Here is a 14,165-nt window from a genome sequence, read left to right as displayed (position 1 = left end):
TCAATAATATGGCTGTATGCATCACCCTGATGCAGAGGCCGAGGCAAACCCCCTTTTCAAAAAAGAAAAAATATCCACTTGACCTATCAACGGCTCTAGTGAAATTCTGAGGGTGGTATGCAATTGGCCTGCTTCGCATAAAATGGTCCCTATAAATAGCACATGAGTCCATATTCTCCAATGAAACAAGAGGTGCATTTTTTAAAGAAACTTAGCTTTATTACTTAACTGTGGTTGGGCATATCTCCCAAAACACGATCACCCACAGGGGCAGGTACATCAAATTCCGACTGCATACAGTGGTTTGGATCATACATACGGCCTAGGTTGGCAAATTCATGAGCTACCGAATTATAGGGGAACGTAGTAATTTCAAAAAAATTCTACGCACACATAGGATCATGGTCATGCATAGCAACGAGAGGGGAGAGTGTGTCCACGTACCCTCGTAGACTGAAAGCGGAAGCGTTAGCACAACGTGGTTGATGTAGTCGTACGTCTTCACGATCAGACCGATCAAGTACCGAACGTACGGCACCTCCGAGTTCAGCACACGTTCAACTTGATGACGTCCCTCGAACTCCGATCCAGCCGAGCTTTGAGGGAGAGTTCCGTCAGCACGACGGCGTGGTGACGCTGATGATGTTATACCGACGCAGGGCTTCGCCTAAGCACCTCTACGATATTATCGAGGTGGACTATGGTGGAGGGGGCACTGCACACGGCTAAGAGATCCAGGGGATCAATTGTTGTGTCTATGGGGTAATCCCCTCCTCCGTATATAAAGGATCAAGGGGGAGGGGGCGGCCGGCCAGGAGGAGGCGCGGCAGGGAGGAGTCCTACTCCCACCAGGAGTAGGACTCCCTCCTTTCCTAGTCCAAGTAGGAGAGGGGAAGGAAGGGGAGGATAAGGAGAAGGAAGGAGAGGGAGGAAAAGGAGGAAAGGGGGGCCGGCCCCCTAGTCCAATTCGGTTTGGGCTAGGGGGTGCGCGCCCTGCCTCCTCTCTTCCACCACTTGGCCCATGAGGCCCATTACTTCTTCCTCGTATTCCCGTAACTCCCCGGTACCCCAAAAAATACCCAAATCACTCGGAACCTTTCCGATGTCCGAATATAGTCGTCCAATATATCGATCTTTATGTCTCGACTATTTCGAGACTCCTCGTCATATCCCCGATCTCATCCGGGACTCTGAACTACCTTCGGTACATCAAAACTCATAAACTCATAATATAACCGTCATCGAACTTTAAGCGTGCGGACCCTACGGGTTCGAGAACTATGTAGACATGACTGGGACACGTCTCCGGTCAATAACCAATAGCAGAACCTGGATGCTCATATTGGCTCCCACATATTCTACGATGATCTTTATCGGTCAAACCGCATAACAACATACGTTGTTCCCTTTGTCATCGGTATGTTACTTGCCCAAGATTCGATCGTCGGTATCTCAATACCTAGTTCAATATCGTTACCGACAAGTCTCTTTACTCATTCTGTAATACATCATCTGCAACTAACTCATTAGTTGCAATGCTTGCAAGGCTTATAGTGTGCATTACCGAGTGGGCCCAGAGATACCTCTCTGACAATCGGAGTGACAAATCCTAATCTCGAAATACGCCAACCCAACAAGTACCTTTGGAGACACCTGTAGAGCACCTTTATAATCACCCAGTTACTTGTGACGTTTGGTAGCACACAAAGTGTTCCTCCGGTAAATGGGAGTTGCATAATCTCATAGTCATAGGAACATGTATAAGTCATGAAGAAAGCAATAGCAACATACTAAACGATCAAGTGCTAAGCTAACGGAATGCGTCAAGTCAATCACATCATTCTCCTAATGATGTGATCCCGTTAATCAAATGACAACTCTTTGTCCATGGCTAGGAAACATAACCATCTTTGATTAACGAGCTAGTCAAATAGAGGCATACTAGTGACACTCAGTTTGTCTATGTATTCACACATGTATCATGTTTCCGGTTAATACAATTCTAGCATGAATAATAAACATTTATCTTGATATAAGGAAATAAATAATAACTTTAGTATTGCCTCTAGGGCATATTTCCTTCAGTCTCCCACTTGCACTAGAGTCAATAATCTAGTTCACGTCACCATGTGATTTAACATCAATATCCACATCTGTATGTGGTTAACACACATAGTTCACATCATCATGTGACCAACATCTGAAGGGTTTACTAGAGTCAATAATCTAGTTCACATCGCTATGTGATTAACATCCAAAGAGTACTAAGGTACGATCATGTTTTGCTCATGAGAGAAGTTTAGTCAACGTGTCTGTCACATTCAGAGCCGTATGTATCTTGCAAATATTCTATGTCTACAATGCTCTGCACGGAGCTACTCTAGCTAATTGCTCCCACTTTCAATATGTATCCAGATTGAGACTTAGAGTCATCTGGATTATTGTAAAAGCTTGCATCGATGTAATTCTCTACGACGAACTCTTTTATCACCTCCATAATCGAGAAACATCTCCTTAGTCCTCACTAAAGTTATTCTTGACCGCTATCTAGTGATCTACTCCTAGATCAAAATTGTACTCCCTTGCCAAACTCAGAGCAAGGCATACAATAGGTCTGGTATATAGCATAGCATACTTTATAGAACCTATGACTGAGGCATAGGGAATGACTTTTCATTCTCTTTCTATTTTCTGCCATGGTCGGGTTTTGAGTCTTACTCAACTTCACACCTTGCAACACACACAAGAACTCCTTCTTTGGCTGTTCCATTTTGAACTACTTCAAAATCTTATCAAGGTATGTACTCATTGAAAAATCTTATCAAGCGTCTTGATCTATCTCAATAGATCTTGATGCTCAATATGTAAGTAGCTTTGCTGAGGTCTTTCTTTTGAAGAACTCCTTTCAAACACTCTTTTATGCTTTCCAAAAAATTCTACATTATTCCTGATCAACAATATGTCTTTCACATATACTTATCAGAAAGGCTGTAGTGCTCCCACTCACTTTTCTGTAAATACAGGCTTCACCGCAAGTCTGTATAAAACTATATGCTTTGATCAACTCATCAAAGCGTATATTCCAACTCCGAGATGCTTGCACCAGTCCATAGATGGATCACTGGAGCTTGCATACTTTGTTAGCACCTTTCGGATTTGCAAAACCTTCTGGTTGCATCATATACAACTCTTCTTTAAAAAATCCATTAAGGAATGTAGTTTTGACATCCATTTACCAAATTTCATAAAATGTGGCAATTGCTAACATGATTCAGACAGACTTAAGCATCAATACGAGTGAGAAAATCTCATCGTATTCAACACCTTGAACTTGTCGAAAAACCTTTTTGCGACAAGTCAAGCTTTGTAGATAGTAACACTACTATCAGCGTTTGTCTTCCTCTTGAAGATCCATTTATACAATATGGCTTGTTGATCATCGGGAAACTCCACCAAAGTCCACACTTTCTTCTCATACATGGATCCCATCTCAGATTTCATGGCCTCAAGCCATTTCACGGAATCTGGGCTCATCATCGCTTCCTCATAGTTTGTAGGTTCATCATGGTCTAGTAACATGACTTCCAGAACAGGATTACCGTACCACTCTGGTGCGGACTGTACTTTGGAAGACCTACGAGGTTCTATAGTAACTTAATCTAAAGTTTCATGATCATCATCATTAGCTTCCTCACTAATTGGTGCAGGAATCACTGGAACTGATTTCTGTGATGAACTACTTTCCAATTCGAGAGAAGGTATAATTACCTTATCAAGCTCTACTTTCCTCCCACTCACTTCTTTCGAGAGAAACTCCTTTCTAGAAAGGATCCATTCTTAGCAAGTGAATGTCTTACCTTTCGGATCTGTGATAGAAGGTGTACCCAACAGTTTCCTTTGGGTATTCTATGAAGAAGCATTTCTCCGATTTGGGTTGGAGCTTATCAGGTTGAAAAATTTTCACATAAGCATCGCAGCCCCAAACTTTAAGAAATGACAACTTTGGTTTCTTGCCAAACCACAGTTCATAAGGCATCGTCTCAACGGATTTTGATGGTGCCCTTTTTAAAGTGAATGCAACTGTCTCTAATGCATAACCCCAAAACGATAGTGGTAAACCGATAAGAGACATCATAGATCGCACAATATCCAATAAAGTGCGGTTACGACGTTCGGACACACCATAACGTTGTGATGTTCCAGGTGGTGTGAACTGTGAAACTATTCCACATTGTTTTATATGAAGGCCAAACTCGTAACTCAAATATTCTCTTCTACGATCAGATCGTAGAAACTTTATTTTCTTGTTACGATGATTTTCCACTACTCTGAAATTCTTTGAACTTTTCAAATGTTTTAGACTTGTGTTTCATTAAGTAGATATACTCATATCTGCTCAAATCATCTTGTGAGGTTAGAAAATAACAATACCCGCCACGAGCATCAACACTCATTGGACCGCATACATCGGTATGTATTATTTCCAATAAGTCACTAGCTCGTTCCATTGTTCCGGAGAACGGAGTTTTAGTCATCTCGCCCATAAGGCATGGTTCGCAAGCATAAAATGATTCATAATCAAGTGATTCCAAAAGTCCATCAGCATGGAGTTTCTTCATGCGCTTTACACGGATATGACTCAAACGGCAGTGCCACAAATATGTTGCACTATCATTATCAACTTTTCATCTTTTGGCATCAATATTATGCATATGTGTATCACTACGATCAAGATTCAATAAACCATCAACATTGGGTGTATGACCATAGAAGGTTTTATTCATCTAAACAGAATAACAATTTATTCTCTGTCTTAGATGAATAATCGTATCGCAATAAACATGATCTAATCATATTTATGCTCAACGCAAACACCAAATAACATATTCTACGGCTGCCCGGGCCTTAGTCCGTCTGTCTGTGGGCAGATTTTTATCAGCTTAAGGCTGCTGATGTTTCTTTTCCAGGCTTCTTGCAGTGGCTATAAGTCGGTGCTTGAAGCGCTCCTGCTTTATTGGATCCTCTGGTACGCCGAAATTGTCGTTACCGAGGCTCACCTCGTCTTCAGAGGGAGGCATATAGTTATCATCCTCCAAGTATCCATCTGTCGCCTGTTTGTCTTGGCTAGCCTGCCCGTGTTCCTGTTTGACTTGCTCGAAGGTGGGTTGGTCAGGATTGTTTTCCTCTTAGGCACCATATGTATTTTCTTTTCCAGTGCCGGTATTGTTGTGGCAAGGCTTGGAGCGGCGCCGATGACGCCCGTGTTTTGCTTTCTTCCCCAAGGGGTTATCTTCCGTTGCTTCATCGCCATTTGTTTCTTTGGGAGTATCCACCATATATATATCATATAAAGAGGTGGCAGTCCAGCGCCCTGTGGGCGGTGGTTCCTGTGGTCGGAGTCAAAGTTAAGCACGTCGGTCAAGTCATCGACCGTGGCTATTAAGTGGGTGGTGGGTGGGAAACAAATTTCTTCGTCGCCAGCTTCCCACTCGAGCCGGACATAGTTTGGCCAGGAGTCTCCTGACAAAGAGAGAGACCTTAAAGAATCCAGCACGTCTCCGAAGGGCGAATGCTGAAAGATATCCATGGCGGTGAACTCCATGACTGGAGCCCGGTTAGATTCAATGGGCAAGGATGCGCGCGGTCTAGAACACACAGCCGGAGATGAGTCTGGGGGTCCAGAGACATAGATCCCTTTAGGATAGGAGTCTGTGTTCGGCTCCAACGCCGAGGAGTGTGCGGCCTTCGGGGCGTGGTCCATCCACCCATCCTTGGAAGGCACGACCTGCTCTGGAATGAAGTCCGGAGCTGTAGCAGGTGCGATGTTCCGAATACTATCCGACTGCCGATCTAGGTCATGCACGTCGTGATTGTTCGGCGCTCCCGACACGGGCCCAAATCCTTCGAAGGTCAAGTCTTCACAGATGTCGGCGGTGTAGTTTAGGTTTCCAAACCTGACCTGATGGCCAGGGTCATAGCTATTGATCTGCTCTAGATGGCCAAGCGAGTTGGCCCGCAGTGCGAAGCCGCCGAACACGAAGATCTGTCCGGGGAGAAAAATCCCACCCAGGACAGCGTGGTTGAAGGTTGGAGAAACCATCTAGCCTTGCAGCGATGACGCATAGGAACTCTCAATGAAAGCACCAATGTCGGTGTCAAAACCGGCGGATCTCGGGTAGGGAGTCTCGAACTATGCGTCTAAGGCTAATGGTAACAGGAGGGTGGGGACACGATGTTTACCCAGGTTCGGGCCCTCTTGATGGAGGTAATACCCTACTTCCTGCTTGATTGATCTTGATGATATGAGTATTAAAAGAGTTGATCTACCACGAGATCAGAGAGGCTAAACCCTAGAAGCTAGCCTATGGTATGATTGTTGTTGTTGTGTCCTACGGACTAAACCCTCTGGTTTATATAGACACCGGAGGGGGCTAGGGTTACACAGAGTCGGTTTACAGAGGAGGAGATCTACATCCGAATCGCCAAGCTTGCCTTCCACATCAAGGAGAGTCCCGTCCAGACACGGGACGAAGTCTTCTATCTTGTATCTTCATAGTCCAACAGTCCGGCCAAAGTATATAGTCCGGCTGTCCGGATACCCCCTTATCCAGGACTCCCTTAGAATCACTTCCAACACACATCGTTACTTCACCCTCAACTAGTCTCTATTTATACTGTAACTCCTGTTTCGAGTTACTAATATTAGCAACCGAACAAGTATCAAATACCCAGGGGCTACTATAAACACTAGTAAGGTACACATCAATAACCTGTATATCAAATATACCCTTGTTCACTTTGCCATTCTTCTTATCCACCAAATATTCAAGGCATTTTCGCTTCCAGTGACAATTTCCTGTGCAGTAGAAGCACTCAGTTTCAGGTTTTGGTCCAGCTTTGGGCTCCTTCACGGGAGTGACAACTTGCTTGCCATTCTGCTTGAAGTTCCCTTTCTTTCCCTTTGCCCTTTTCTTGAAAGTAGTGGTCTTGTCAACCATTAACACTTGATGCTCTTTCTTGATTTCTACCTTCGTCGATTTCAGCATCACGAAGAGCTCGGGAATCGTTTTCGTCATCCCTTGCATACTATAGTTCATCACGAAGTTCCAGTAACTTGGTGATGGTGACTAGAGAACTCTATCAATCAGTATCTTATCTGGAAGATTAACTCCCACTTGATTCAAGCAACTGTAGTACTCAGACAATCTAAGCACTTGCTCACTAGTTGAGCAATTCTCCTCCATCTTTTAGGCGAAGTATTTGTCAGAGGTCTCATACCTCTTGACACGGGCATGAGTCTGAAATACCAATTTCATCTCATGGAACATCTCATATGTTCAGTGACGTTTCAAAAACGTTTTTGTAGTCCCGGTTCTAAGCCATAAAGCATGGTGCACAAAACTATCAAGTAATCATCATATTGAGCTAGCCAAACGATCATAACGTCTACACCTGCTCCTGTAATAGGTCTGTCACCTAGCGGTGCATCAAGGACATAATTCTTCGATGCAACAATGAGGATAAACCTCAGATCACGGACCAATTCCGCATCATTGCTACTAACATCTTTCAACATAGTTTTTCTCTAGGAACATATAAAAACATAGGGAAGCTATAACGCGAGCTATTGATCTACAACATAATTTGCAAAATACTACCAGGACTAAGTTCAATTAATCATATTACTTAAGAACTCCCACTTAGATAGACATCCCTCTAATCATCTAAGCGATCACGTGATCCAAATCAACTAAACCATAACCGATCATCACGTGAAATGGAGTAGTTTTCAATGGTGAATATCACTATGTTGATCATATCTAATATATGATTCACGCTCGACCTTTCGGTCTCAGTGTTCCGAGGCCATATCTGCATATGCTAGGCTCGTCAAGTTTAACCTGAGTATTCTGCATGTGCAAAACTGGCTTGCACCCATTGTAGATGGACGTAGAGCTTATCACACCCGATCATCACGTGGTTTCTGGGCACGACGAACTTTGGCAACGGTGCATACTCAGGGAGAACACTTTTATCTTGAAATTTAGTGAGAGATCATCTTATAATGCTACCGTCAATCAAAGCAAGATAAGATGCATAAAGGATAAACATCACATGCAATCAATATAAGTGATATGATATGGCCATCATCATCTTGTGCTTGTGATCTCTATCTCCGAAGCACCGTCATGATCACCATAGTCACCGGTGTGACACCTTGATATCCATCGTAGCATCGTTGTCGTCTCGCCAACTATTGCTTCTACGACTATCGCTACCGCTTAGTGATAAATAAAGCAATTACAGGGCGATTGCATTGCATACAATAAAGCGACAACCATATGGCTCCTGCCAGTTGCCGATAACTTGGTTACAAAACATGATCATCTCATACAATAAAATATTGCATCACGTCTTGACCATATCACATCACAACATGCCCTGCAAAAACAAGTTAGACGTCCTCTACTTTGTTGTTGCAAGTTTTACGTGGCTGCTACGGGCTGAGCAAGAACTGTTCTTACCTACGCATCAAAACCACAACGATAGTTTGTCAAGTTAGTGTTGTTTTAACCTTCTCAAGGACCGGGCATAGCCACACTCAGTTCAACTAAAGTTGGAGAAACTGACACCCGCCAGCCACCTATGTGCAAAGCACGTCGGTAGAACCAGTCTCGCGTAAGCATACATGTAATGTCGGTCCCGGCCGCTTCATCCAACAATACCCCTGAACCAAAGTATGACATGCTGGTAAGCAGTATGACTTGTATCGCCCACAACTCACTTGTGTTCTACTCGTGCATATAACATCTACGCATAAAACCAGGCTCTGATACCACTGTTGGGGAATGTAGTAATTTCAAAAAAAATCTACACACACAGGATCATGGTCATGCATAGCAATGAGAAGGGAGAGTGTGTCCACATACCCTCGTAGACCGAAAGCGGAAGCGTTAGCACAACGTGGTTGATGTAGTCGTACGTCTTCACGATCCGACCGATCAAGTACCGAACGTACGGTACCTCCGAGTTCGGCACACGTTCAACTCGATGACGTCCTTCAAACTAAGATCCAGTCGAGCTTTGAGGGAGAGTTCTGTCAGCACGACAACGTGGTGACGCTGATGATGTTATACCGACGCAGGGCTTCGCCTAAGCACTGCTATGATATTATCGAGGTGGACTATGATGGAGGGGGGCACCGCACACGGCTAAGAGATCCAAGGGATCAATTGTTGTGTCTATGGGGTGCCCCCTCCTCCGTATATAAAGGATCAAGGGGGAGGGGGCGACCGACCAGGAGGAGGCGCAGCAGGGAGGAGTCCTACTCCCACCGGGAGTAGGACTCCCTCCTTTCCTAGTCCAAGTAGGAGAGGGGAAGGAAGGGGAGGGAGGAAAAGGAGGAAAGGGGGCTGGCCCCTAGTCCAATTCGGTTTGGGCTAGGGGAGCCGCGCGCCCTGCCTCCTCTCTTCCACCACTTGGCCCATGAGGCCCATTACTTCTTCCTCGTATTCCCGTAACTCCCCGGTACCCCAAAAAATACCCGAATCACTCGGAACCTTTCCGATGTCCAAATATAGTCGTCCAATATATCGATCTTTACCTCTCGACCATTTCGAGACTCCTCGTCATATACCCGATCTCATCCGGGACTCTGAACTACCTTCTGTACATCAAAACTCATAAACTCATAATATAACCGTCATCGAACTTTAAGCGTGTGGACCCTACGAGTTCGAGAACTATGTAGACATGACCGCGACACGTCTCCGGTCAATAACCAATAGCGGAACCTGGATTCTCATATTGGCTCCCACATATTCTACGGTGATCTTTATCGGTCAAACCGCATAACAACATACGTTGTTCCCTTTGTCATCGGTATATCACTTGCCCGAGATTCGATCGTCGGTATCTCAATACCTAGTTCAATCTCGTTACCGACAAGTCTCTTTACTCGTTCCGTAATACATCATCCCGAAACTAACTCATTAGTTGCAACGTACACCGAGGAATCCACCTTCCCCAGGTCAAGAGCCTCAGCCAGGAGTTGTGAGTCAGTTTTGAACTCCACGCGGGTCATGCCCAGGTCTGCAGCAGTGTTGATCGCTTGTGACATAGCTATGGCTTCCGCCACGAAAGCATCGCTTATATTCTCGCCTCAACCCGCCCGTGCACAGAGCAGATGACCATCCTTTGATCTGATAGCGACGCCCCATCCTGCATGTTGCTGACCAGGAACGAACGATCCGTCGACGTTTACTTTGTAGACCGAATCTTTGGGGGGGCGCCATTTGTCTGGCAATAGCTTGGCTTCTGGCTTCCCGAAAATCTGCATGAACTCGAGGACACTGCTTCTTGCTCGTCGAGCCACTTCTTCGGCCGTAGTAGGCAGCTCCCCTTCTCTCATTCTGTTTCTGTTGGATCACCACATCCACCAAAAGGTCAGCACTAGCAGTCGCTTTTTAAATCAAGCATTGCATGCATGGACGTGATGCGCTCTAAGGCAGTCCTCTCTTTCTCCATAGCAAGTTCTCTCTCCAAACCTCCTTAGCGGATTTGCACTTGATGAATAGATGCGCCCCATCCTCATCGGCCTTGCCACAAAACAGACATTTGGTATCATCAATGGGGATGCCTCGCCGGGCCAGGTTGGTGTGGAGCGCAAGGGATTCATGCTTGATCCTCCACGTAAACATATGGATGGTTTTTGGGCAGGGCAACTTCCAGATACGCTTCCATGAGTCGTCCTTGGCCTTGTCCAGGATCCTCGGGTTGGAGCCGCTACCGCCCACATCACCGTCACTCTTGGTTTTTTTGAGTTGTTCGAAGAGCTTGTAAGCAGACTTGATAGAATGAACCCCCTTGCTATCATACTGCCATGCTATGAAATCCTGGACCCCCTCTCTCAGTGGAATTTGGAGGATATACTTGACATCGTCCGCCCAGAACGTCTCTCACCAGCAGCTCATCCCACTTGCCTGTGAAAGGATCAATGAGATCGCTAACATGTTCCAGTAGGCTCTACCCTTGGGCAGTTAGGACTTGATGTGACCATGGCCTCGGAATCCACGGATCAGTCCAAATCTTAACTTGTGTGCCATCACCGATTCTCCAGATATATCCTTCGCGGAACAGTTGTAACCCATGCAGTAAGTTGTGCCAGGAATAAGAGATGTCGTCTCTAGGTACCGCCTCCAGGATCTGCCCATTAGGAAAATAATGGGCTCATAAGATTTGAGCACATAACGAGTCCAGGTAGTGGATGAGTCTCCAAATTTGTCTTGACAGCATCGCTATATTGAAACCATGCATATCACTAAACCCGAGCCCTCCCTCAACTTTTGGCTTTATAAGAGTTTTCCAACCAATCCAATGGATGGTGTTCTCCTTGTCTTGTTGGCTCCACCAGTAATTACCAACCAGTGAACTAAGCTCCTCACAGAAGGTTTTGGTCAGATCGAAACAAGACATGGCGAAAGTGGGGATGGCTTGGGCTACGGTCGTGACCAAGGTCTCCTTCCCGGCTTTGGCAATCGATCTCTCTTTCCAGCCGTATACCTAGCCCGCCATGGCTCCCTTGACAAACCCAAATGCTTTCCTTCTTGATTTTCCAACATGAACTACGAGGCCCAAGTACCTTTCATTCCAATTCTCGCTGTGAATTTGCAAAGCGTCCTTGACAGCAGTTTTGGCCGTGGTCTCTGTGTTAGGGCTAAACATAAGAGAAGACTTCTCTAAGTTGATGCACTGACCCGAACAATCCTCATACAGATCCAGGACAAGCCGGTGCTCTAGGGCTTCCTCCTGCTTCGCTTTCAGTAACAGCATTGAGTCATCCGCAAAAAGAAAATGTGACAGCACCGGTGCCCTTTGGCAAATCCTGACGCCTGTAATCTTGCCCGTCGCTTCCACGTCATGCAGTAGGGCCGATAAACCCTTCGCGCAGATGACGAAAAGATAAGGTGAGGCCGGATCACCCTGCCGGAGACCGCGGAATGGGGAAAACTGTTGCGTCAGCTCGCCGTTCACCTTGATCTAGTACCGTACTGAGGACACACAGGTCATGACCAAATCGATCCATCTTGTCCCGAAGCCCAGCTTGCTCAACATAGCTCTTAGGAAGTCCCATTCGACCCTATCGTAAGCTTTACTCATATCTGCTTTGACTGTTGCAATCCCTTCCTTCCCTCTCTCCTTATTCTGAAGGTAATGTGACACCTCATACGCCACAAGAACGTTATCAGTGATCATCCTACCAGGAACAAAGGTGCTCTGATTCGAAGAAATGATGTCTGGGAGCACTAGCTTCAAGTGGTTAGCAATAACTTTGGAGACCAGTTTGTAAATCACGTTGCAAAGACTTATCGGCCGCAGATTCTTGATCCTTTGAGGGTTTTTTACTTTATGGATGAGGACAACAGTGGTGTCATTCCACCCTTCCGGCATGGCTCCTCCATTTAGTACCGTAAGGACCACATCGATCACTTTATCTCCCATGAAATATCAGTGCCTCTTGTAGACAATCGAGGGCATGCCATCTGGGTCAGGAGCCTTTAGATCCCCAATGTGACCGAGCGCCACCTTGACCTCCTCCCGGGTGACCTCCGCTTCCAGGATGGCCCTCATAGCACTAGTGACCCGAGGTTGGACTTTGTTGAATAGCTCGGGTAGGCGGTTGACACCGGTGGTGGTGAAGAGATCCTGAAAAAAAGAACAGGCATAGTTATTAAGCTCCTCTCTTTCTTCCACCTCCGTTCCGTCCTCCTTCTTCAACTTTTTTATCCTATTCACCTTCCTCCTTGATGAAGCTACAGCCATAAAGTATTTCGTGCTTCTGTTCCCATCTCGCAACCAAGTAACATGTGAGTATTGTTTCGCTTTGGTGTTCTTTTTGTCCTCCAACTCTTCAAGCAAACACCTTAGCATCGCTTCTTCCCTTACTTTCTCTTCCGAAACCGGCGCCCTCATACAGTTCTCCAACTTCCTCCGTGTGAACTTCAATCTTTCCTCCAACTCTCCCACCACCTCTTTACCCCATCTCCTCATCCTTCCCGCTGCACACTTCAAAGCAGCTCCAACATCTCCACTATCCTTCATACACCCTTCCTCCCACGCTCCTTGCACCTCCTCACTACACCCTTCCTCCTTAAGCCACCATGCCTCGAACCTAAAACCTCGATCGCCTCCACTCTTCCTTCTGCTGACACCCTGGGTGTTGACAATGATAGGCCGGTGGTCGGAGTGTCGTGGGGCACCGTTAGTAATAGTGAATTCAGGGAACCACTCACACCATTTGGCATTCGTAGTTGCTCTGTCAAGACACTCACAAATATATGTGTCAATTAGCTTGCTGTGTTTTCTCCAAGTGAACTTGTCCCCTTGAAAACCTAAGTCACACAAGTCACACGCCTCCAGGGCACTCCTGAAATTGTCCATGTACCTCTGGTGTCAGACTGCACCACCAATCTTCTCATCATAAGTTAGTATCTCGTTGAAGTCTCACAAGCATAGCCACGGGCGTCCGTTCTGATGTTGCTGGCCAAGAATGCGCAATAGTTTCCAAGTCTCTCCACTTTCCGATCCACTTAAGACTCGCCATAGATCACTGTAACTCTCCAGACACGACTGTCTTCCTCCATCACATCCACATCCACATGTCTTCGGCCATACGACCTCAGGGATACATTCACCCCCCCTCCTCCAGAACAGCGCCATGCCTCGGCTTCGACCGACTGGATTCCAAGCAATCATATTGGCCAGGCCCAATGACCATCTAAACCTATCCAACTCCTTCTCAGTCAGTTTTGTCTCTGCCAAGAACAGAACATCAGGCTCCTCCGCCTTCCCCAAATCGAGAAGGCTACGAACTGCCGGGCCATTCCCGAGCCCCCGGCAGTTCCAACCGATGAGTTTCATTGCTCCCGGTGGGGCTGCTCCTGCATTCCAGCCGATGTATTGTCCTTTGTCGCCATAGGCGTGGCCTCGATCACTCGCCCCACGTCCTGAGGCACTGCATCAGCCTTCCCCCTCTTTCCTTCCTTCTCTACATCCTCCTTTGTCCTCTCCCTCTTTCCTCCTAGACTTGTCACCACCTCCTGTCCGCCTACTCCCAATGCTCTATCCATGCCCTTCTTTTTGTATCTCCCCCCCCCCCCAGAAGT

The sequence above is a fragment of the Triticum dicoccoides genome, chromosome 5B (assembly GCF_002162155.2).
Source record: "Triticum dicoccoides isolate Atlit2015 ecotype Zavitan chromosome 5B, WEW_v2.0, whole genome shotgun sequence".
In the NCBI taxonomy this organism is placed as follows: Eukaryota; Viridiplantae; Streptophyta; class Magnoliopsida; order Poales; family Poaceae; genus Triticum; species Triticum dicoccoides.
The sequence above is the reverse complement of the archived record's forward strand: the minus strand, read 5'-3'. Positions refer to the sequence as shown.